We start from the raw sequence: 23,476 nt of genomic DNA on the forward strand, positions 1-23,476 counted from the left end.
TTACTTGGTTAATCGAATCCAATTCGATTACTGATTACTAATCGCTCAGAAACAATAAACATCACGAATTGTACTTTATCTTTATACATTTTTTTTGACAAGCACATAGACGCGCAGTATATTTCCGCTAAAACACATTGAACATGGTCAGTAGTCTCGATTTGCCTGTCGTGATATGTGTAGAAAAAATACACCAAAATATGACTTATTATCACATTGTTTGCAAAGGATAAAGTTCGTACGTTCCTAATGTAATCAGCTGCTGGAAGTACCTTGATACCGTCGACAGGAAAGAAAACAGCACTTTCATTATGGCGGCCGATTAACCAGTTCGGTTCGATTTCATACAAAAGATTAACCGGTTTCAGAATTTTGAAATCGTCCCAGCCATATTTAAAAATATCTTTCTTGCATCAAAATTACCCCCACTTTTCTTTTGATTTTATTCAGCACTGACAATATTCTTCAAGAAAATGTAAGAAACAGACATTTAAAATGGGTCCTGATGTGTGCTGCGGCCATTGGACATATGTCAATTTTATATAGAATGAAGAATAATTATAGCTATTTAGTGTGTTGTAACCTCAAAATGTATAAGATTTCTGTAAATCCTATCGAATATTTAAGGTTGCAAGGTAGTCGTGCGTGACATTGTGCATCCACGTGGAGTTGCACAGGTAAAATGGGTTTGGGTCACAGCATGAAAAACATGAAATGAAAAGGAATATGTGTTTCCTTTTTTAAATTACATGTTAGATTTAGATATATTTCACTCATAATCATCAGATCTTTCGACACTAGTGCAGTTACTACACATGGTTTCTCTCGATGCAATATATTTCGATCTTAACACAGAAACAATATCATTTGTTAATCTAATACGTACATTTGTTACTTAGCTAAGTAATATTTGCTGCAATGCTATGCTACTTGTCGTAGTTATAAAAGGATAAAGTGGGCAATATTTTGCTTTATCTCAGTCAATACAGAGCTTTCAATGCCGAGTTAATACAAATTTTCTTTGGTGCTACTAACTTGGTAAATGTCAGGAAACGCATGTCAGAAAAATTGGTGTCATTTTGGTGGTTTTTTGTTGGGGGGGGGGGGGGGGGGGGGTTCGGTTTTTTTTTTTCTTCTTTTTTTTCTTCTTTTTTTTACGGATATAATTCAATTACGAATGCAAATGATTAATAATTTATACCCTGCAATAACTGCAGGCATCTAAAAATATTAATGTAAACAGAAGTGTACTTTGCGTTGGTCGATAAGTAGGCATCCAATAATTTCATTGGAATAATTGAAGTTAGAAAGGACTGTCGGCGAATTCGTATTTTGCTGACTTGCAATTTCGTAAATGGGTATTCAGTGGATAGATAGATAGTAAAATTGAACCAGACATTGAATTTAGCTGAGCAATAGTGCCCGATTGCAACTTGAAATTGCTTCTTAATGCTTCTCACAAAACAATTTATTAATAAAAATCGGCAAACTTCTGAAATAAATATAACGAAGCTAATTATTAAAATAGTCATTAACACCTATTAAATGTCAATCTAGGCTGCCTATAATTTTGATGAATAAGAATACGTAGAGCCGATTTCTTCCATATTTCAATCCGCTTAACTACTAGAAGTAAACTAAACTAACTTATACGACCGATGGACATACATTCTGACTGAATGAGAGATGGACTGGCAGGCATAACCATGAAATTGTCAGAACCAAACAGTTTTTTCAATCGTTTTGAATGTTATAAAACTCTGCAAAATTCCCCTTGTTGCTGATAGTAAACAACCACATGCCATATATTGCCCTCCACATATTTTCTTATTCAACTGGTTTATCTACATTATCAATACTAATTGTTCTACGTTATAGATCTATTGTCAGATACCGTATTTACTCGAGATGCTTCTTTGCAAAACTTGCGATAAAATAGTTGTTATCCCCTTAAACGAAACAACGCAATTATATTATCTTCCTTAAAAAATACGTTTCAGTCATTTCGGTTTGAAGTCCAAATAACTGCGCAGTAAGATTTTCATAAAACAATAGAATACAAAATAATACTTCAGAGGACCAAACCTACAGTCTACATTATGACAGAACTGCACAAAGAAATTAGTATTAATAGTAAAAAGAACAAAAGATAAAACGAACTCATCTACTTGATAATTTTATTTTAATTAAGGTAAAAATTTAAGTAAGGTATAGAAAAAAAGTATCTAATACGTAAACTGATACAGTAAGTAAAAGCTATATCCAGGTAAAGTATTCTTAATACAACTTGCATCTTACCTTTCGGTTTCGATCCAACTTATTGTCAAGTTTGTCGTATAAGGTCGTTATCCAGTCGATTTGCGACAGACTGACAAAAGCAAAAACAAAAATGTTTATGTGTTATCAATGACTATAGTAAAAGAGACTCTGGTCTCCAGCAATAATTCACAGATGTAAAAAAGTGTTATCATTCAAAATAGGCGGCTGTAATTAAAGAATACTTTTAGTGTGAAAGCCATAAAGCAATTATTTGTATTGTCCTGCATCTTTAAATATTGCTATCATCTTTAATACAATTGTGATATTATGACACAGTGGTTTATTACACCTTATATCAGACAGTTTTAATCAGGAAGTTTTGTTCCACAAACAGACATAAATAACACTATCAGTTCAAGTCTGTATTAAAATATAAAGTTTAAGAAAGCTTTGTTTTTCATTTGTTTTAAAACAAACAAAAATAAACGTCTGATGTAACACATGGTGGTTGATTCACGTGGATCAAATTATTTGATAGTTTTAAAGACAGGCACCTAACTCTTACATGTGATTGCAAATCATATTACTCTAAACTTTGTGTATAATGCAGTTTAAAAATGAAACTTTAATAAAGGGTGCATGTTCTTCCTTCTGAAAATGATCATACTTGATCTCTACCATTTATTTTCTAATGACAATTATTATTGAAGCAAAAACGTTGCCTCACATTGCTATATTATTTACATTACGTTATGTCTAAAATGATTTGCTGGGACTAGTGTGTCTCCGGGCAGTTAGTTAAAAGCCATTTTACGTTGCTATTCGTTTTTGTAAAACTGATGTTAGATTCAGAATGCATAATGTGTAACTGATGTGTAAAAAACAGAAAACATTCCTAATGAAATATTTTATTTGACATCGCAAGCCTCATGTCTGTCGCGGACTTCTATATTGAAGTAAATCTTTAGCGTTTGACTGAATATTTCTGCTGACTGAATATTTATAAGTTTAGACTATAAATTATTTATTGAGCTTCAGGTTAAATTACGTTGTTGCGGTAACTGAAAGTAGCTTCTCTGCAGTTTATTAATTTTATATGTTAGAAACATCCCTTATCTACCTCAGATGTCTAGTTGTTACATATTGTAATCGTCAAATCGTTACTCCATATTTATGCCCCACCATTGATAATAGGGGAAGGTGTAATATAGTGTTACTACTTTTCGTGTGTCCGTCCCTACATGCTTGCGAGTGTATATATGTTTATTGTGTTCAAAACCTCTTACTCAAGCCTTTACCATAATAAGACGACCGGTCGCATGCAAGACCAAAACGCTACATAAAAGCTTAACGCCACACTTAAAGGTCGAAGGAAGTAATTGCCGTTTTTCATGCCTATACATTTTCATGCAAGCACTTCGCATACAACCTTCCCCGTAAACATCTAAGACCTCTAGCTGGAAGGTCTAGGTCACAGTAAGCGGTCTCAGATTGTGTGTTTTAATATTCTATCGCTTAAGTGTACATAACTCACAGAACTTGAACGCACTTCTGAGTCACAAAACTACACAGCAGGGGACATCTGTGTCTTAAGGACAGTTGAAGATCAGTTTAAATAAATTGTATACTTGGAAAGGGCATTCCATTCTAGTGACGTTACAACCGTAATATAAAATATATGTCATACACGGCAGTCGTGTTTCAGCAGTCGATATTTTGTCACAACTGAATATACTTGTAAGTTATTATCATATTTTTTTAAAAGTTGGAAAGTCTATGCTAGAGAAAAGCAGGATCAAATAGCAATATTTTAATTGAACTAGAAATACTATATTTCTTTGCACTGTTTCGATCAAATGTTTATAGTTGTTAAAGGTCTTTTGTAAATATGCCTTTACAGACCAATCAAGCAACATTGTCTAGGTTAAAAGGTTATACCCTGTCGCATATTTGTCAACTGATTTGTACGTATTTGTGTATCACTCTTTTTAATGAACGTTGTTACTGCATAAAAGGAAAGATACAAGATGCTAGTCACAATATTATGTTTATTCTACATGGTACTAAGACTTTCATAGTTGTTTTGAACTCTTTAAATACTTATTCAAGGTATATTTTTGGTTCACTGTTCATAGTTCTTCCGCTACAAGTTAAGCTGAAATCAGCTACGTTTGTGATCAGAATCTGCCAAAATAGATTTATTCTTATTGTTGAAGAATTCAAGCTTCGTTGATAAAAATATTTATTGTAATAGTGTTGTCAAACCTCACAGATATTTGTTTTGTTTTGTTTTGGGTTTAACGCCGTTTTTCAACGGTATTTCAGTCATATAACGGCGGGCAGTTAACCTAACCAGTGTTTCTGGATTCTGTACCTGTACAAACCTGTTCTCCGCAAGTAACTGCCAACTTCCCCACATGAATCAGAGGTGGAGGACTAATGATTTCAGACACAATGTCGTTTATCAAATAGTCATGGAGAACATACGCCCCGCCCGAGGATCGAACTCACGACCCCGCGATCCGTAGACCGATGCTCTATACCTACTGAGCTAAGCGGGCGGACCCTCACAAATAAAGATAAACAACATGGCGTATGTGTATACAGATATTAAGAAAAGTTACCAATGCAAATGTGCAGGGCTTTTAAAAATAGTAATATTTAATTGTTACATAATGTGAAAATCAATTATTTGAACGAAACAACTATAAACATTACCTTACTATACCACTAAAACAAGGTTTCAATGACCAGATATACTAAATAAGACAAACAAAGTATAAATAGATATACAATAAAATAGAAGTCTCAACAAATCTATGCTTACATACCATTTTATATACCAATATGTCACTAACAGCAGAAAATGTTTGATTCATCAAGTTGTACATGTATTCAGGGTCCTCTAGATATTTGTCTTAAATCTATGCTTTTCGAGCTTTTGTGAAAATGATGGATTGTCCGATGCATTTGCTTAATTAGAAATTCTACTTTGTATTAAAAATATATACCTTCCCTCCTAGTATTTGTTAACATTAAATTTTTAACGTGGTAATTTTCAAATGAAAATGATCAATAGATTGCATTTGCTATGGACTTTGAATATTGTACGTAATATGATGTCCCAAAAGTGGTTGGCTAGGTCATATAAACATTATTCAAAATACAAGTTGCAGCTGTTTTCAACAAGTGTAAACCTGAAAGTATTTATAGCAGGAAGTTATTGTTATAGATGTCTTTTTGTTATACAGATAACTTATTGTCATCGTTAACTTTGTAAAAAATCTAAAGTAACTTAAACATTTTACAAAAGAATTTGAAAACTATTTTGGATGTGTCGATAAAACTGACAAAAGGAGAACAAATGAGACGCCCGAAGTAAAATATGACATTGTTTGTAGGGAGGACAGGGGAATTTATTTTAAAAAAGCAATTAAGATATGTAAATCAACTTGTCTTTCTCAAGCCTAAGTCCTAGGTATATTTGATGTCTCATATTTTTGGGTAATACTGTTTAACTGGGGTTTAAATTCTGACCGTATTTTATTTGCAGAAATTATTGCTTTTAAAACCGTTCAAATTGACAATTCCGTTCAAATTGACGATTACATCTTGAACAATGTTGAAAATGGTCTTATTCGTAAGCGAGAAAACATGATGATATTAATCGTCAAGACTTTTCAACACATATTATATATACAAGGATAATAACGAGTTGCAAGTTTTCGGAATTATTACCTGTAATTTTGTCATAGATATACATTGTTCTTTATTTTTGTATATTCGACTTTTCATATCACTTGACACCATAAGGAATAAAAATAGTTCAGGTCACTCTGGATTTTGACCATAGTTTCAAACATTGTATCATATTTTTTACGTTTAGACTTTTAAAGCTTAGGAATCATACAACAAAGGCACATTAGAAATATCGTGTTTAAATTTAAGCAAAACACAAACTTTCAACCAGATGATATCGTATTTGCCTGCCTCAGATAGTTAACGTAGCTAGGAATATTTAACATTACAAGCGTCTTAAATACAAATTTTGAGTATATCTAAGCAATATAATTCAATTTCGTGAACTACAAAATCAGATAAATCAGTTGGCTGGCCAAACTTTGGTGCACCATTATCGTGTCATTGTCAGTAAAACTCTTTATTACTTCACTTTTTTGTACATTTTTACTAATCACCTTACTGGAAGTTGTTCAAAGATGTTTTACTATACTTTTAAGCTATAGAAGACCCTAAAAAGGGCAAACGGAACCATTTGATTTGAATAATCTTAGTAGAGAGTCGCCCAACAAGAGCTGTCACAGGAGACAGCGCTCCCGACTATATCGATGCTGGATAGTGAAAATGGGTACATCCGAGAAAGCTGGAGCTACCACTGGAGTGTTAAAGACTCCAGTGTGGATGAAGATATTCGACAATAGATTAAGGATGTGTCAGATATATTCAGCAATATCAGAGATAAATGTAAAGTGTATCAAACATTAACTAGGTATAAACGGGGCATAATTCGTAAAATGATTCTGCAAGAGTAATGCACCATGTGTCACATCATGTGGCTAATAATATGGAACAACTATTTTAAGATTGATTCAAATGTGTTCAGTAATATTTGAGATAGAGCAAACCTGCACCACAACTTAAACGTGAATTTCTAAGTAAAAACGGGGTATACTTCATATCATATTGTGCCAGTTATGGATCTTGTATCATATGATATAGGTGATGAGGTGGAACAACCATGCTAAGTTTGAATCAAATCCACTTAGTAACATTAGAGATATTGTAAAAAAAAACATCCAAATGAAACTGAAATTCTAAGTAAAAAGGGGAAATAATTTATGAAATATATGCACCAGAGTTATGGACCTTGTGTCATATGATGAGGACGATGATTCGAAAGAACAATTTTAAGTTTGAATCAAATTCATTAAGTATTAATGATGATACAGTGAAAGTGCTCCAAAATCAACCTAAAATGTAAGGAAAAAAGGGGGATAATTCCTGAAATGTTAGTGCCAGAGTTATGACCTATGTGTCAAATGATGTGGGTGACGATGTGGAAGAATTATTTTAAGTTTTAACAGATCCCTTTTGTAATACAGAGATATAGAGAAAATGCATCAGAATTAAACTATAATAATAAGTAAAAAGAGGGCATAATTCATGAACAAGAGGGCCACGAAGGTCCTGTATCGCTCACCTGACCTATTGACCTAAAGATCATCAAGATCAACATTCTGACCAAGTTTCATTAAGATATGGTCATAAATGTAGCCTCTAAAGTGTTAACTAGCTTTTCCTTTGATTTGACCCGGTGACCTAGTTTCTGACCCCATACAGTTTCATGAAGATACAGTCATAAATGTGGCCTCTAGAGTGTTAACAAGCTTTTCCTTTGATTTGACCTGCTGACCTAGTTTTTGACCCCATATGACTCAGATTCGAACTTGACCTAAAGATCATCAAGATTAACATTCTGACTAAGTTTCATGAAGATACAGTCATAAATGTGGCCTCTAGAGTGTTAACAAGCTTTTCCTTTGATTTGACCCAGTGACCTAGTTTTTGACCCAACCTGACCCAGATTTGAATATGACCTACAGATCATCAAGATTAACATTCTCACCAAGTTTCATTAAGATATGATCATAAATGTGGCCTCTAGTGTTAACTAGCTTTTCCTTTGATTTGACCTGGTGACCTAGTTTTTACATGACCCAGATTCAAACTGGAATTTGAAATCATCATGAGTAACACTCTGACCAAGTTTCATGAAGATACAGTCATAAATGTGGCCTCTACAGTGTTAACAAGCTTTTCCTTTGATTTGACCTGGTGACCTAGTTTTTGACCAAAGATGACCCAATATCAAACTCATCCGAGATTTTATTGAGGGTAACATTCTGACCAAGTTTCATTAAGATTGGGTCAAAATTTTGACCTCTAGAGTGTTAACAAGTTTTTCCTTTGATTTGACCCGGTGACCTAGTTTTTGATCCAAGATGACCCAATATCAAACTCATCCAAGATTTTATTATGGGTAACATTCTGACCAAGTTTCATTAAGATTGAGCCAAAATTGTGACCTCTAGAGTGTTAACAAGCTTTTTCTTTGATTTTACCTGGTGACCTAGTTTTTAACCCAGGTGTCCCAATATCGAACTCATCCAAGATTTTTATGAGGGTAACATTCTGACCAAGTTTCATTAAGATTGGGTAAAAATTTTGACCTCTAGAGTGTTAACAAGCTTTTCCTTTGATTTGACCCGGTGACCTAGTTTTTGATCTAAGATGACCCAATATCAAACTCATCCAAGATTTTATTAAGGGTAACATTCTGACCAAGTTTCATTAAGATTGGGCCAAAATTGTGACCTCTAGAGTGTTAACAAGCTTTTCCTTTGATTTGACCTGGTAAACTAGTTTTGACCCCAGATGACCCAATATCTAACTCGTCCAAGATTTTTATGAGGGTAACATTCTGACCAATTTTATTAAGACTGGGCCAAAATTGTGACCTCTAGAGCGTTAACAGTCAAATTGTTGACGACGGACGACGGACACAGGGCAATCACAAAAGCTCACCTTGAGCACTTCGTGCTCAGGTGAGCTAAAAAGTGATGCCAGAGTTATGGACCTTATGTAATATTATGTGAGTGATGATTTGGAACAACCATTTTAAGTTTGAATTGAATATATAGTTATAAATGTGGTAAAATGCAAGTTCCCCAAAAACTTTGACCTGAAATTCAAGTAAAAAGAGGGATAATTCATGAAATATTGATAGAGTTATGGCCCTAGTGCCATATGATGTGGTTGGGAATAATTATATTAAGTTTAAAGCAAATCCATCAAGTTATTACAGAGCTAGAGAAAACTAGAGCTATCACTAAAGGTGATGAATGTACCCCCCCCCCCCCATGCACTGACACAGTACATTGCAATTTGACACACACAAGACTGCATAATTATGACATTTGTGGACTGTGTGTATATAGACTGTACGTATACAGTATAGTAACAAAAAACAAAGTCCCATAACTATGCAGAATATTTATCTAAAAGAATGTAACATGCACCATGCACAACTAGGGTTGGTACTGATCACTTGTGTGAAGTTTCATTAAATTGTGTGCAAGGGTTTGGTAGATTAGGCACGCACAAGATTGCATATGCAGACTGTATGTACATAGTATGTTAACAAGAAACAAAGTCCCATAATTCTGCAATTTTTGTCGCTGAAAGAACCTAACATGCCCCATGCACAACCACTGTTGTTACTGATCACTTGTGTGAAGTTTCATTAAACTGTGTCAAGGGGATGAGAAGAGATGGTGCGCACAAGATTGTGTCTATATATATAGTATAGTAACAAAAAAACAAAGTCCCATAACTCTGTAATTTTTTTTTCTGAAAGAACCTAACATGCCCCATGCACAACTACTGTTGTTACTGATCACTTGTGTGAAGTTTCATTAAATTGTGTCAAGGGGATGAGGAGAGATGGTGCGCACAAGATTGTGTCTATGTATATAGTATAGTAACAAAAAAAAACAAAGTCCCATAACTCTGCAAATTTTTTTTCTAAAAGAACCTAACATGCCCCATGCACAACAATTGTTGGTACTGATCACTTGTGTGAAGTTTCATTAAATTGTGTCAAGGGGATGAGGAGAGATGGTGCGCACAAGATTGTGTCTATGTATATAGTATAGTAACAAAAAAACAAAGTCCCATAACTCTGCAAATTGTTTTTCTAAAAGAATCTAACATGCCCCATGCATAACTACTGTTGGTACTGATCACTTGTGTGAAGTTTCATTAAATTCTGTCAAGGGGATAAGGAGAGATGGTGCGCACAAAATTGCGTCTACGGACAGACGGACAGACGACCAGACGGACAGACAGACAGACAGACGGACAGACAGACAGACAGACAACCTGAAACCAGTATACCCCCCCCTTACAACTTTGTTGTCGGGGGGTACAATAAATCAAAACTTTAACCAAGATGTAACCATGGTAGAGTAGGATAGCTCTCCATAATATTATAGTCGAGCTAAATATATACCGACTAGGCAAGAAGATTTGTTTTAATTTCGTGCTATATAAATAATAGGAAAATCAAAAAAGCCCCTTTGTGGACATGTTTTAGATAAATCAAAGTAAACTGAACATCTTGGGACAAAGGAAATTTCTGAGGAGTTATGTAAAAATTAGACCAACGATTTGAAAGGATATGTTGTTTCACGAATTTTCTATTTCAGACCCGGCGGCCACGTTTTTCAAAGAATCTGATTAATTTGATAGTCACCTAAGGAATAAGGGATATTCATGTACAATAATTATGAAATCACACCAGCAGTCTCTGAAAAGGAAATTTTTGAAGTTTCCACTTTTTACATATAGGGTAAAAGAATCCACGCCCTCTGGTGGCCATATTATTGATTAATCAGAATAAGCTGAACAATATTGCCAACGATCATCATTTGTGTTAAATCATTTTAATATCGGAACAGTTCATGACAAGATTTTCTTAAGTTTCCACTAAGTACATATAGGGAATATCAACCACGGGCCCTGGTGGCCACGTTTTTTTAGGAATCTTAAAAATGTGAATACACTTTGAAGGTCACACAAGGAACATTCCTGTAGAACAAATTCAAAATCAAGCCAGAAGTTTTAACTGTCAGATGAAGTATTTTAAGTAAGTTTAAAGATTTTGCAGATGATACAACAATATCTGCTTCGGGTAAATCAGCAACAGAGGTGCACAATACACTACAGGCTGACATAAACACTGTGGAAAAATGGTGCACTGATTACTCAGTGCTTCCTTATACATCTAAAACAAAAGCTATGTACATCACTGTCTCATATAACAACAATAAAACAAGCAAATTCGATGAATTGGTATCGCCCGCCGAAAGGGTTTGTGGTGAGGACTGGCAAAAAATATATATGGTGCAGTTTTGCTCTATCTCAACTATTACTGAACACATTTGCGGAAAAGGACCAGTGTTGTTAAGGTAGTGGACCCGTAATGACACTCGGCTATTTCCGTGTGATTCCGTGAGATTCCGTATTTCTCGTTTGACGGGTATAAACCGGAAAATGCCGAACTCACATAGGAAGAATATGCAATTACAGGTCTACAATATTACGCCTAATAGAAATCTAAATACAGAGTAAATAGTTAAGAACTGAAAGATTGCGCCTTTGTATACCATCAGATATGAATGATCTCAATAGGACTGTGTTGTTCTCTTTTTTATTCCAATATTTATATACAATAAGTTTACCCACTGACAAAAGTTTTATCAACCCACTGGAAACAGTTTCACCCGCCCACTGACAAAAATTTCATTCACTGACAAAAGTTTCACATCCTAACAACAGCTTCACTCACTGACAAAAGTTTCAACTACCGATTGACAACAGTTATAACCATCCACTGATAACAGTTTCACCGAATGACAATATTTCACCGACTGGCAAAAGTATCACCAACTGGCAAAAGTTTTACCCACTGACAACAGCTTCACCCACTGACAACAGTTTAATTTATCCACTGACAAAAGTTTCAGCCACCCACTGACAAATGTTTACCCGACCACTGACAACATTTTCATCCACTGGCGATAGTTTAACCGACAACTGGCAACAGGTTCACCCACAGGCAACAGTTCCATCCACTAACAATAGCTTTAGTGAACTTTAATTCTAATTTCTATAACACGAACGATATATGTTGAAGATAAAAATACAATGACCAAATTAAAAGGAAACATTCATGTTCCCATAATGTAGTTTTCTTCTAAAAATGAAACTCTGCAGCAGCGTATGTATTGAAGCGTGAATGACTGACATTTACACAAAAATTAATAGACACAATAAAACATTCACACAACAAGTACAAAACAAACAAAATAAAAGGAAACACCATGGTGCATCGCATTGAATCGGTCAATGACAAAACTACCACTTGGAAATGTTTGTGTGAAATTAGCAGAATAACTCCAGCAGAATCACAGAATTACTCCAGCAGAATAAGCAGAATAACTCAAGTTGAATAGGAGAATAGCAGAATAACTCCTGCAGAATAGCAGAATTACTCCAGCAGACTAGCAGAATAACTCCAGCAGAATAGCAAAATAACTCCAGCAGACTAGCAGAATAACTCCAGCAGAATAGCAAAATAACTCCAGCAGAATAGCAGAATTACTCCAGCAGAATAAGCAGAATAACTCAAGCAGAATAGGAGAATAGCAGAATAATTCCTGCAGAATATTAGAATAACTTCAGCAGACTAGCAGAATAACTCCAGTAGAATAGCAAAATAACTCCAGCAGAATAGCAGAAGAGCAGAATAACTCCAGCAGAATATGGTGCACACAGCCTTGAAATGGCCAACGACAAAACCACAACTGGGAAATTCAAACAATTTAATGACGCGCTCAAAACCTAACTTTTAACCGCCAGCCGGTAATGAAGTATTTCGACCCCCATAGAATAATGACCCCCCGGTCATTATTCTATAGAAAAAGTGACCCCCGGTCATAGTAATATGACCTCCAGATCATAGTACTATGACTCCCCCACGTGAAGTAAACTGAACCTCATGAAGGATATTGACTCCCATAAAAAAACGACCCTCGGTCATTTGGACAAATTTAGTGATAACTCATGTATCTAAGGCCTATACAAGAAAATAACAATTCACAATACGTTCACAAAACACATCAGTGTCAATAAACCCTGCAAACTTCGGTATGAAGTAATTCTTCAGAAGAAAACTGCATACGAAACTGCTAGCATAGAACTTAGTATTAATAGAAGTTTCAATACTTAGCAGTAGCAGTAAAGTACGGTAGCGGCAACAATAGAAAGTAGTAGTAGTAGTAGTAGTAGTAGTAGTAGTAGTAGTGGCAGTGGCAGTTGCAGTTGCAGTTGCAGTTGCAATAGCAACAGCAGCAGCAGCAACATCAGCAGCAGAGGAATAAGTGACAGCAACAACAGCAGCAGGAGAAGAGGTAGATGAACAAGACGTATTAGTGGAAGCAGGTATAGTAGTATCAATAGTAGCAGTTGTAGTAGTAGTAGTAGTAGTAGTAGTAGTAGAAGTAGTAGTAGAAGAAGAAGAAGTACATGTAGTAATAGCAATAGAAGTAGCGGCACCAGTAGTAGTAGTACAATCAAAATGTTAACTATTGGCAATGGAGGGTATTAGAGTTGTAGATCTAGTAAAATTGTCCGTTAGGTTTGGTGGGGACCACTTTTTAATAGATATTATAGTCGAAAGTCGTTTGAGGGGCCGGTGTTTTACACGGAAAGAGTAACTTGTTTTAGATAGAATAATGTCCGGGAATCGATATTGTATGAGAGTTCGAATGTAGTAATTTCGGCAGTGAGTATTTTACATGGAAGGAGTCACTTTTTCTATAGAATAATAATCGGGGTCGTTATTCTATGAGATTCGAAGGGAGTCATCTTTAGGGAGTCAGTATTTTACTTGGAGGGGTCAGTTTTTCTATAGAATAATGACCGGGGTGTCATTATTCTATAGAGTTTTCAAAGGGAGTCATATTTTTTTATAAGGGGAGTCAATATTTTACAGGAAAGGAGTCACATTTTCTATAGAATAATGACCGGGGGTCGTTATTCTATGGGGGTCGAAATACTTCATTACACCGGCACCAAAGATACAAGATAATATAAATAAATGATATCCATGTCATCTGAATTCTTAATACACGTAATAATAGCACTAAGATATGATCGCATAAATTTATAAAGAGCAATACTAAAGAACCATATACGCTTATACTCATGTACGCAATGCAATGTGCTTATGTATTTAATGCCATGTACTCATGTACTCAATGACATGTACTCATGTACTCAATGTCATGTACTCATCTATTCAATACCAAGTACTGAAGTACTAAATGTCTATAGAATCGTTGAAGTACGCAAAATAATGTTGATTATTGTTTATTATTGTGACCATATAGTCTTAATTCATTACAGCAACCCATTTAGCTAAGCTAATCTTTCATTGGGCCCTCTTAGGACTAGACAAATACCCCCTTGTGCTGTTATTGACTAACAGTATATGTAAGTGGATACCATGTATGTCACACAAGATGTTTGCAGCTCCTACTATATTGTATCTGTTGATCATTTACGACCTTATTTAATGTAGTTTTTTTTCCATTTATCTTGAATTTGACCGATAACCATCTATACATATAACACTTTTACACACCTTAAAATGTCTAACATTGCTTAACTCTTTGTTATTGATCCCTTGTGGAATAATTATGCAAGTAATTCAAAGCACGCGGCATTATTCGAATTATTATAAGGGTGTAAAGAAGCATTAAAGCATGACTTTATTCTCGTAAACATTTTAATGTACGCTTTCAAAATCAGAAAATGAAAATAAGAGGGCTGGCAAACATTTCCCTATTTCATATGGACAAATGTTTGTCTCAGTCTTAGCATTGGTGATCTGAAGGTGTCACTATGAAAATGATACTTAATTTGAATATAGAGGAGCTAGTCGTGCATCGCCAAAACTTGTTTTTTTAGACAAGACTAATGAATCTACATTTATGTGGATTGTAGCCGTATGTTGTATTTGCTCTACCATTTGAACTTTTCAGGTAGACTTAAAACACATTAAATGCTTACCAATCAGGTAGTGTGTGTTATTGTTTAGCAGTACATTAATTCTAAGTAATTAACAATTTGAACAGCTCGGAAACATCCCTACTGTAAATAGATAATAGCAAAATTAACAACTTTAAATTCATATGTACACTAACGGTGTACAAAGAAATTGTATCATATTACGTCATTTGACACGAATCACAGCGAGAAAAGCGGTACATTTTACTTTATACCCCAGTCACACATACGGCGCGGAAAGCTACGTCTAGCCACGGATAAAAACGTAGTAATCCGTATCGACCCGTATTGAAACGTACCTGAGACGTACCTTAATGTAGTAAGCCGTATCAATTCGTACGGCTCAGGTACGGATCGATACGGGTTACTACGTTTCTATCCGTAGCTCGACGTAGCTATTTGCGCCGTATGTGTGACTGTGGTATTAGCTGCGTACATAAACAAGCCTACTGTTTGAATATGAAGGAGGTTTGAATATGAAGGTGGGCGCATGCGCATGTAAATGCAGGATTTGATGGTTGTTTCGACCAAACTAGGCCCAAAATGAAGTGATAAATGTACTATTGGGTCAATGAAAGATACATTTGTTACATAGTTCAACACAATTATGGTTTCACAAATGTCAAAACTTTAGCAAATGCTTCACTTGACTTAATAACCCCTTGGATATGGTGCCTGCTTTTTAAATTTGTCTTTTGACAGTTCCTGTGATACGCAAGCTCCATAACCTCAGATCCCTTTCCTAAATTCCAATTTGTTTAGTTCTGCCCATTGTTTTCTCGTTTGGGGCAAACCCTTTACTTTATCTGGGGACCAAACGCCGCTCTTCATGGAATTACACGCCTCAACACGTGTATCATTGAAGGTTCCATGTTCACCGCCGTTTGAATACATCGGCGGATGCCTCTAAATTGCTTTTTTGTACTTTTAACATGTGTAAATGTTGAGTTCTGCTCAACTCGGGGCTAGAGGGCGTGGACGGTAGCATGCATTTCCAATACCGAGCCTGCAACATTTTCGTTTTTGTCGTGTTGAGCGACCTGTGAAGTTTCCACTTTTTTCTATTATATTAGTTTGGTCAGCAAAAGTCGGTGATTGTTTACATTACCTCAACGTCATCTATACCGAATGTTTTCTTATTTAAATCGCTGAAAGCGGCTCATCTTTAAATACAAAATTCTATTGTTTTTCAGATTAGGCACTTTAGATACAGTATCAGTGTCAGCTACAACCACAGCAGTGTGCTACCTTGTATATAATGCCAAGTTAGCCATGTTAAATAAACAAAACAAAAAAAAAAACGACGAAAAGTACATGTGGCTAGAAGGTTTCCGATGATAAAAACAATTGATATTTATACCTTGTCAATAACTAAAGTAAGACCGACGATGCATTGTTTTATGTCACTGGCATGCTTACGTAACATTCTTATATCTATATATCGTTCATCTTGTAGATTGTATTCTTATATAATAGACGCATTATGAAATTTTATGTGTATATGGCCGTAAAACACTATTGATGGCTTATGTTGTATCATTACATGACTCCTTAAATAAATCGCCGATGCATAGTTAATGCTATTGACAAATCGTTTGGTCCACCTAAATATTTGCTTGGCTCAAGTCGAAATGTGAAAGAAAAATGTAATGTAAATTTTATCTGTCATTGAATGCTTCTACATTTACTGAATTAGCTTGCCGACAAGCTATTTAATAAATGTTTATAATTATATGATTACCAGCGAAATAGATAATAAACTGAATGCCAAATGCTCAGAGTAAATATATAAAATAAAAAAGTGGAAACTTCACAGGTCGCTCAACACGACAAAAACGAAAATGTTGCAGGTTCGGTTTTATTGAGACTGTTCATGCTAACCAATTACAGATTCAAAAGCCATGCCAGTTGAATGAATATAAAAGTCAGAAAAGGGACATACTTTTGAAAACAAAGACAAAAAGGTTATGGAACCTATATATAATGCATATCAGATCATACCAGTGGACAAGACAATATGTGAAATTTCAATCTACTGAGACATAAGCTTAAACACAAAAACTTAACCAAAAACTGCTTAGTTTGAAAAGGGCACAATTTTTTTAAAATGCCAAGTAGAGGTATGGAATCTGATCATGACATTGAACAAGTGTGTGAAGTTTTTACCTCAAATCGATAAAGGGCGTAATTTTGTACAATAAAAAAGTAAAACGTTATGGAACCTGTGCATTTTTAGTCAGTTTAGCAAAATAGTATCTTTCTATTCTGTATTTTATAAGAATTCACCATAATTGGAGAAAAAAGTTTGAGGCATCGTAATAAACTAGAAATGGCTTACGTTATTTTGGAACTGGAACACGTACACATGTATTCAAAATAGTAAACATTGATATTCTTATTATATAGTGATAATTTGTCTAATAATTTGACAGGAACTTGTGCGATGGATATTTAGTTCATCTAAAAATGGATTCAAAATAATAAACGTGAATAATGATAACTGGTCCCAGAACAAAACTTGAACAGTTAGACATAAATTTCGGAACAAACCACATATATTTTGTAACACCTTAGAATTAACTTGCAAGGATTGAAAGCGACAGAGTAACAGAGAAGTATACAGAATCTGTCTACTAGAAAACATAAGGCTAACGGTGTGTTTCATGAATTAGACAAAACTGTAAACAAGAAAACCTTTTCTAACATATTATATTTAGTTCTCAAATTGTTCTTAACATAAATGAAAGTGTGAAGCAATTATATGTGTGCTGAAACTATATACCTGATACAACTTACCGGTATATACACATATTGGCATTTTTGAACTATTTTTCATACGAGACGTAAATTGTGTATTTTGAAACAAAATGTCACTTGGACAATCTGTACATATTTTTCTTAAGAGGAATTAATTGTGTATTTGGAAACAAAATGTCCTTTGTACAATCTGGGCATATTTTGTCTAAAGAGAAATCGATTGTGAATTTGGAAACGAAATGTCACTTGGACACCCTTTCGTTCAACATTTCGTCTAACAGAAGTCGATTGTGTATTTGGAAACTAAATGTGAAATTTGCACTTTCAAACAATTTTTTCCTGACTGTCTATTTTCTTGAAACATTTAGAGAATCACATAGAGGCTGTAGTTTCAATCCCAAACAATTTGACAACCATATCTCACAGATATTGTCTGTAATGTCTTTCTTATCATACACTGTATTTGTTGGAATTTTACCTTTCATTTGCATAGCAATATGCAACCTCACTATTCTCATATACTTGTTTTGTAAGCAAAGACCAAGTCAAACAAACGGACAAAGAATTACCAGGTGCTCTAGTTTAACTATATATACTGTGGCAATAGGTTGTCTGCATTGTATCTCAAACACGCCTTTAGTTTTATTCGGAAGGTATTCGTTAAACTTGTCTAACTTAGGTCCAAACGTTTCGACGGCTGCTGAAAGGTCAGTTTTTGTTTGGCACATAGCGTATCCATTTATGTTCTTAAATAGCAGCCTGAATTTTTTGCTGTATTCCTGTTTTGGAAAAGTCGTCAAGATTTACTCAAAGAAATTTGTAGGATCAACAGATCTGTGGGTTTACATGACCATGCGCAGGTTGATCACCGAGGTGTCGCACCTGATAATGCAAACAGAGCTAGTTTAGCAGTAGCTGTAATTGAAAATGTACATTAAGGTAGTTCTGCACGTTCGGGTTATATTAATAATAATGTAAAATTTTAACTAAACCCCGATTTTTCACAGCTTCGAGGTATATTTAGTAAATTTAGCAAAATAAAAAAGTGTGACTGACTTTTTGCTAGATTGATTAGAACAGTATGCACCTCACAGAAGTTTTCATAATTGGTGTCTTTCGGGAAATCACAATTTTGATGTCATTTTTCAAATCAAAGTACATATACATGAACATAAAGAAGAAGGTCACAGGGGTGTCGCAAATGTACGTAGTGCTTGTTTTGCAGTTGCTCCAAGAGCGGCCGTGTACATTAACTTTTATTGTACAACAGATATTTTGATCGACATGTTTTTATGAGAAATTCTTGTTTAAAAGCACTACTGTTACCACAGTTATGAGGCTTGAAATTTGACGTTTTAAAATATGCAAAGGAACTAATAAATATCTCTCCGTATTTTCCGCCTACTTTTCTATAATTTATGTTTATTTTCTTTTATGTTCCTGGTGTTTTCCCTTTTTATGCTATGCCTTTCACGTTAAATGCCTCCCTTTCTTTTTATTTACTTTTCCCTCCCACACCTTCAATTCATCCCCATTTTTAATATATTTCATATAATTATACTGTACTAGCGCTTGGATGCCTACCATATATTCCCACTTAAAATAAAGGCTGTGACTAGAAACATACCTGGAGCGCCTGTGATATATTACAGACTCCGGTATGTACCGAATTCATGCGATTTGAATGACTATTATCTTTAATGTATATATTTTGTTACCATGGTGATACTAACCCTAACCTGTAGTCAGTATATTACACATATCATACACTAAATGCGTGCGGACATGCAAATATTTGCGTATCTTTGCCGTGCGTTCCAATTGATAATCACTTTCGGACATGCGCAGAACGACTGCACCAGATCTGCAAGGAGTAACATCGTAAAATATAAGGTTAGGGAAGTTTCTATTTGTTGTTGGCCGGCTTTGTGATCGGTTCCTCTGTCTGTGTTTGTTGTGCTCATTTCTTCCAAAGACTCTTCTGTTACCTTTCCAGTTTTAGTGTTGTAATCTAATGCTTACAATTTTAATGCTGCCGCAAGATGATTTACCTTGCGACCAATTTGGGATTCTTTCATTCATTATTTCATCCATAATCAAGAAATACTATAGTAAAGATTATGACCAAGGGAGGCTAAAATGATAGATAGCAAAGCCTACATTACCTCTATCAAAACAGGTTGGGTTAAAAGGATATTAGATGATGAAAACAAAGGCAACTGGAAGGACACCTACTTAAAGAAATAAATAAAAATGGCGGAAAGCTACTTTTTGAATATAATATAAAAGAAATAGATAGCGTCTTAAATATGTTTAAAAGCACATTTTTAAAAGATGTTGTATGTTCATGGGCAAGAATAAACTACAATTCAGGAACTGAAAATGTAACTAAACAAGTGATATTGAATAACAGCCACATCAAAGTAAACAAAAGAACTCTGTTTTACAAAAAAATGGTACCAAAAGGGTATAAAATGTGTAGAACATATTTTTGATTTTAGTGAAAGAAAATTCTACGATTTCGTAAAATTAAAAAACGACTTTGGTATCTAAAATGCAGACTTTCTAAAACACCAGACTTTGATTAAAAATATCAGTCCAAAATTAAAAACTAGTATGTTACAGGAATATGACCACTTCAAAAGTGTAGAATCCCTTTTAAGAAAACTCCTTACGACGAAAAGAACCAATCAATACCTGTTTAACACAATCTTAAAAGCAAATAACACTTTTGTTAAAAATAAAGCTGGAAAAAAGATAGAACAAAATCTTTGAAAGTCTTAACTGGAGAAATGTATATCTTTACGCTACTAACAGCACTATCGACACTAGACTCAGAGCTTTTCAATACAAATATGTAACAAGGAATTTGCCGACAAACAAGTTTTTACACAAGTGCAAAATGGTTAGTTCTAGCCTTTGAGATTTTTGTATCATGTATGTTGAATCGACAAAACATCTTTTTTGGGAATGCAGTGTGAGTCAAGCCTTTTGGTCTGAAATAATTGCAATGTTAAGGAACAATAATATACATATACCTATAAACTACCAAGAAATTTCGTTTGGATGCTTGGTCAAAAACCCATTTAATACATTTATAAACTTCATAATAATATTAGGAAAATATATAACGAAAAATAATTGAAAGTACACAACAGAAAATTGGGTCAGCTCTTAATTTGAAGACATATATTTTCAAAACATCTACATTCTATAACCGGTAGTGTCACTTCAAACCAGCACCACAGTCATTCAGAATATTGGCACATACACAACAATAAGTATATGCACTCGCACGCACGCACACACACACGCATGCAAGCACCAACGCACGTACTCACGTATACACATAACGACAACAAATAAATGCGCAAGCACGTACGCACGCACGCACGCACACACGACAAAAAACTTCACATATAAATACACCTGTTTTTTTTTATAACACGAAATTATGTCATGAAGATATATATCATATTGTAATTGCTGACTATTTACACATTTTTTACTGTTCATGTAAATTCATATGCACAATGTTTATAAAATATATAGAAAAATATACTTTAATATAAAAGAAAATAATCTTGATTAAAATTAATTTTAGACCTTCATCCTTCCCCGCCTCGTTCAATATAGTTTCCACACTCGTTCAATATAGTTTCCACACTCTGTGTGTTCTCAACATTTATTCCTTACCAGTAAACGAATATTATTATATAGCTTGATTATATCTATATATTTAGAATGAGCAAAACTTTAATCTCGACATGATGTTTTCTTTATAAATATGTTATGTACATGAATGTACATGAATTCATATTGCGTCTTTTTGATACATAAACATATGTTTACGAATTCCACTGGCGTAGATAGCTTGACACTGCCCTGCAAAAATTAAACACAGTTGTGACTCTCCTGTGGTACTTTTGTTTGTGATGTGTTGTCCCCAACCTCCAACTTAACAAGACCCCCTCCTCTGCCACCTGTGTTCTATTATTTGTTTGTTTTATCATCGTTTATGTAATTGTTTTTCTTTGTCACAAATTTCAACTCGAGCACATGTTACAATAAAATCTAAATCATTGAACTGATTTTCGTTATTTGTTCAAATATAAGATATTATTACATACTCGTTTCTATTCCCCGTTAAGTTACACTGGTACCGGAAACGTCAATATTTCATACACTGACGCCTGAATTTCATATCGGGTGTGTGACGTAATTCAGTGTTTGTTGTTGCACTATTTTTTTTCTATTTAGTTCAGTATTGTCAATCCTATTCAGGCTATTGAACCAATATAATATTACAGTATATTTATACGTGTAGATGTGCATGTAATAAAAAAGTTATTAGTTTTGTATCGGGAAATATGCACGAGTTCTTCAGCGGAAATATTGCGCGACTTTATTTAGCGGAAAAATATTGCGCTCCTAAAGCCGCGCAATATTTCCGCTGAAGAACTCGTGCATATTTCCCGATACAAAACTAATACCCAATAATTATTTTATGCTTACTAATGAAAAACTGTATTCTATCAATTAAATATTTTCATATTTTATCACTCATATTGTGAAAGTATAAAATCTATATTTTCACGCTGTGAGAGATCACGCTTCCGCTTACATTGTGTATGGATTTTAAATTATTTGCTTAAAACAGGATGAAAATTGTAGTCGCACTTTGCTCTTTATAGTATATTTCTCGATTCAAATTATTTTATTTAATAATAATTTCATAACTTTATGCAGCAAATATAAGATAAAATGGAACTTTATGTTGCGTGTGTCTTTATAACGTCACAACACGTCTGACGTCATGTCTATTTATGTGCGCTTGCTCCCCGCGTTGAGATTAAAATTTGTTGCAGAATGCATAACTCAACGTAATTAAGCATAAAATAAAAAGAAAATTTGTTTGTTTTTCGTGAATATGGAATATATCTCACCTCGAAATAAAAAAAAAATCACATTTTCTCACTTCTCAGTGAGATATATTCCATATTCAAAAACAAACAAATATCGTGTGCTCCGACTGAATATTACTTCCTGACATGTGCAGAAAACCGCTACAGGTCTGTATTGAGCAACATGGTATTTAAGAATAGAATTTTGGTGCGCTCAAACTGACAATCACTTCACCGGACATGCACAGAAGACCGCTCCATGTCATCAATGAGCAACATCATTTGTTTATACTATGTTTTCTATTTACAATAATACGTGTACTTTCTCCTCATCATGGCACTGATGTTGTTTCAAGAAGATATATAATCATCCAAAGTTTTTAACTTCCTGACAATAAAGATAATGTTGATGATGGCGATGAGATCTGCTTACCATATCATGGATCATAGTAATTATTATTAATTGCAGAAACTCATTTCTGATCTGCAAATTTCAAAGGAAAAATCAAAGCTTATTTTTAAATCCTCTCACCATCGTATTATGAGAAAAAATGACAATTGAATTAAATGAATAAGATGATGGTGATAAAGGAGAAGGAGATGATGATGATAATGATAATGATAATGATGATGATGGTAATAATGATGATGGTGACGATGAATCGTCATCATGAGTAGCATTGTACTAATAAATGATAGTCCACTTTTATAAGCCACTGATATCAAGACTTTGGATCCAAATGATCTTTCTTTAAAACTGAAGTTGGGCCATATAGTAAACATTTGTCTGTTGAAGAACAATAGCTCCTAAACTATCTTAATAATGCAAAATAAATATCAAAATC

This window comes from Mercenaria mercenaria, chromosome 19, assembly GCF_021730395.1.
Source record: "Mercenaria mercenaria strain notata chromosome 19, MADL_Memer_1, whole genome shotgun sequence".
Lineage (NCBI taxonomy): Eukaryota > Metazoa > Mollusca > Bivalvia > Venerida > Veneridae > Mercenaria > Mercenaria mercenaria.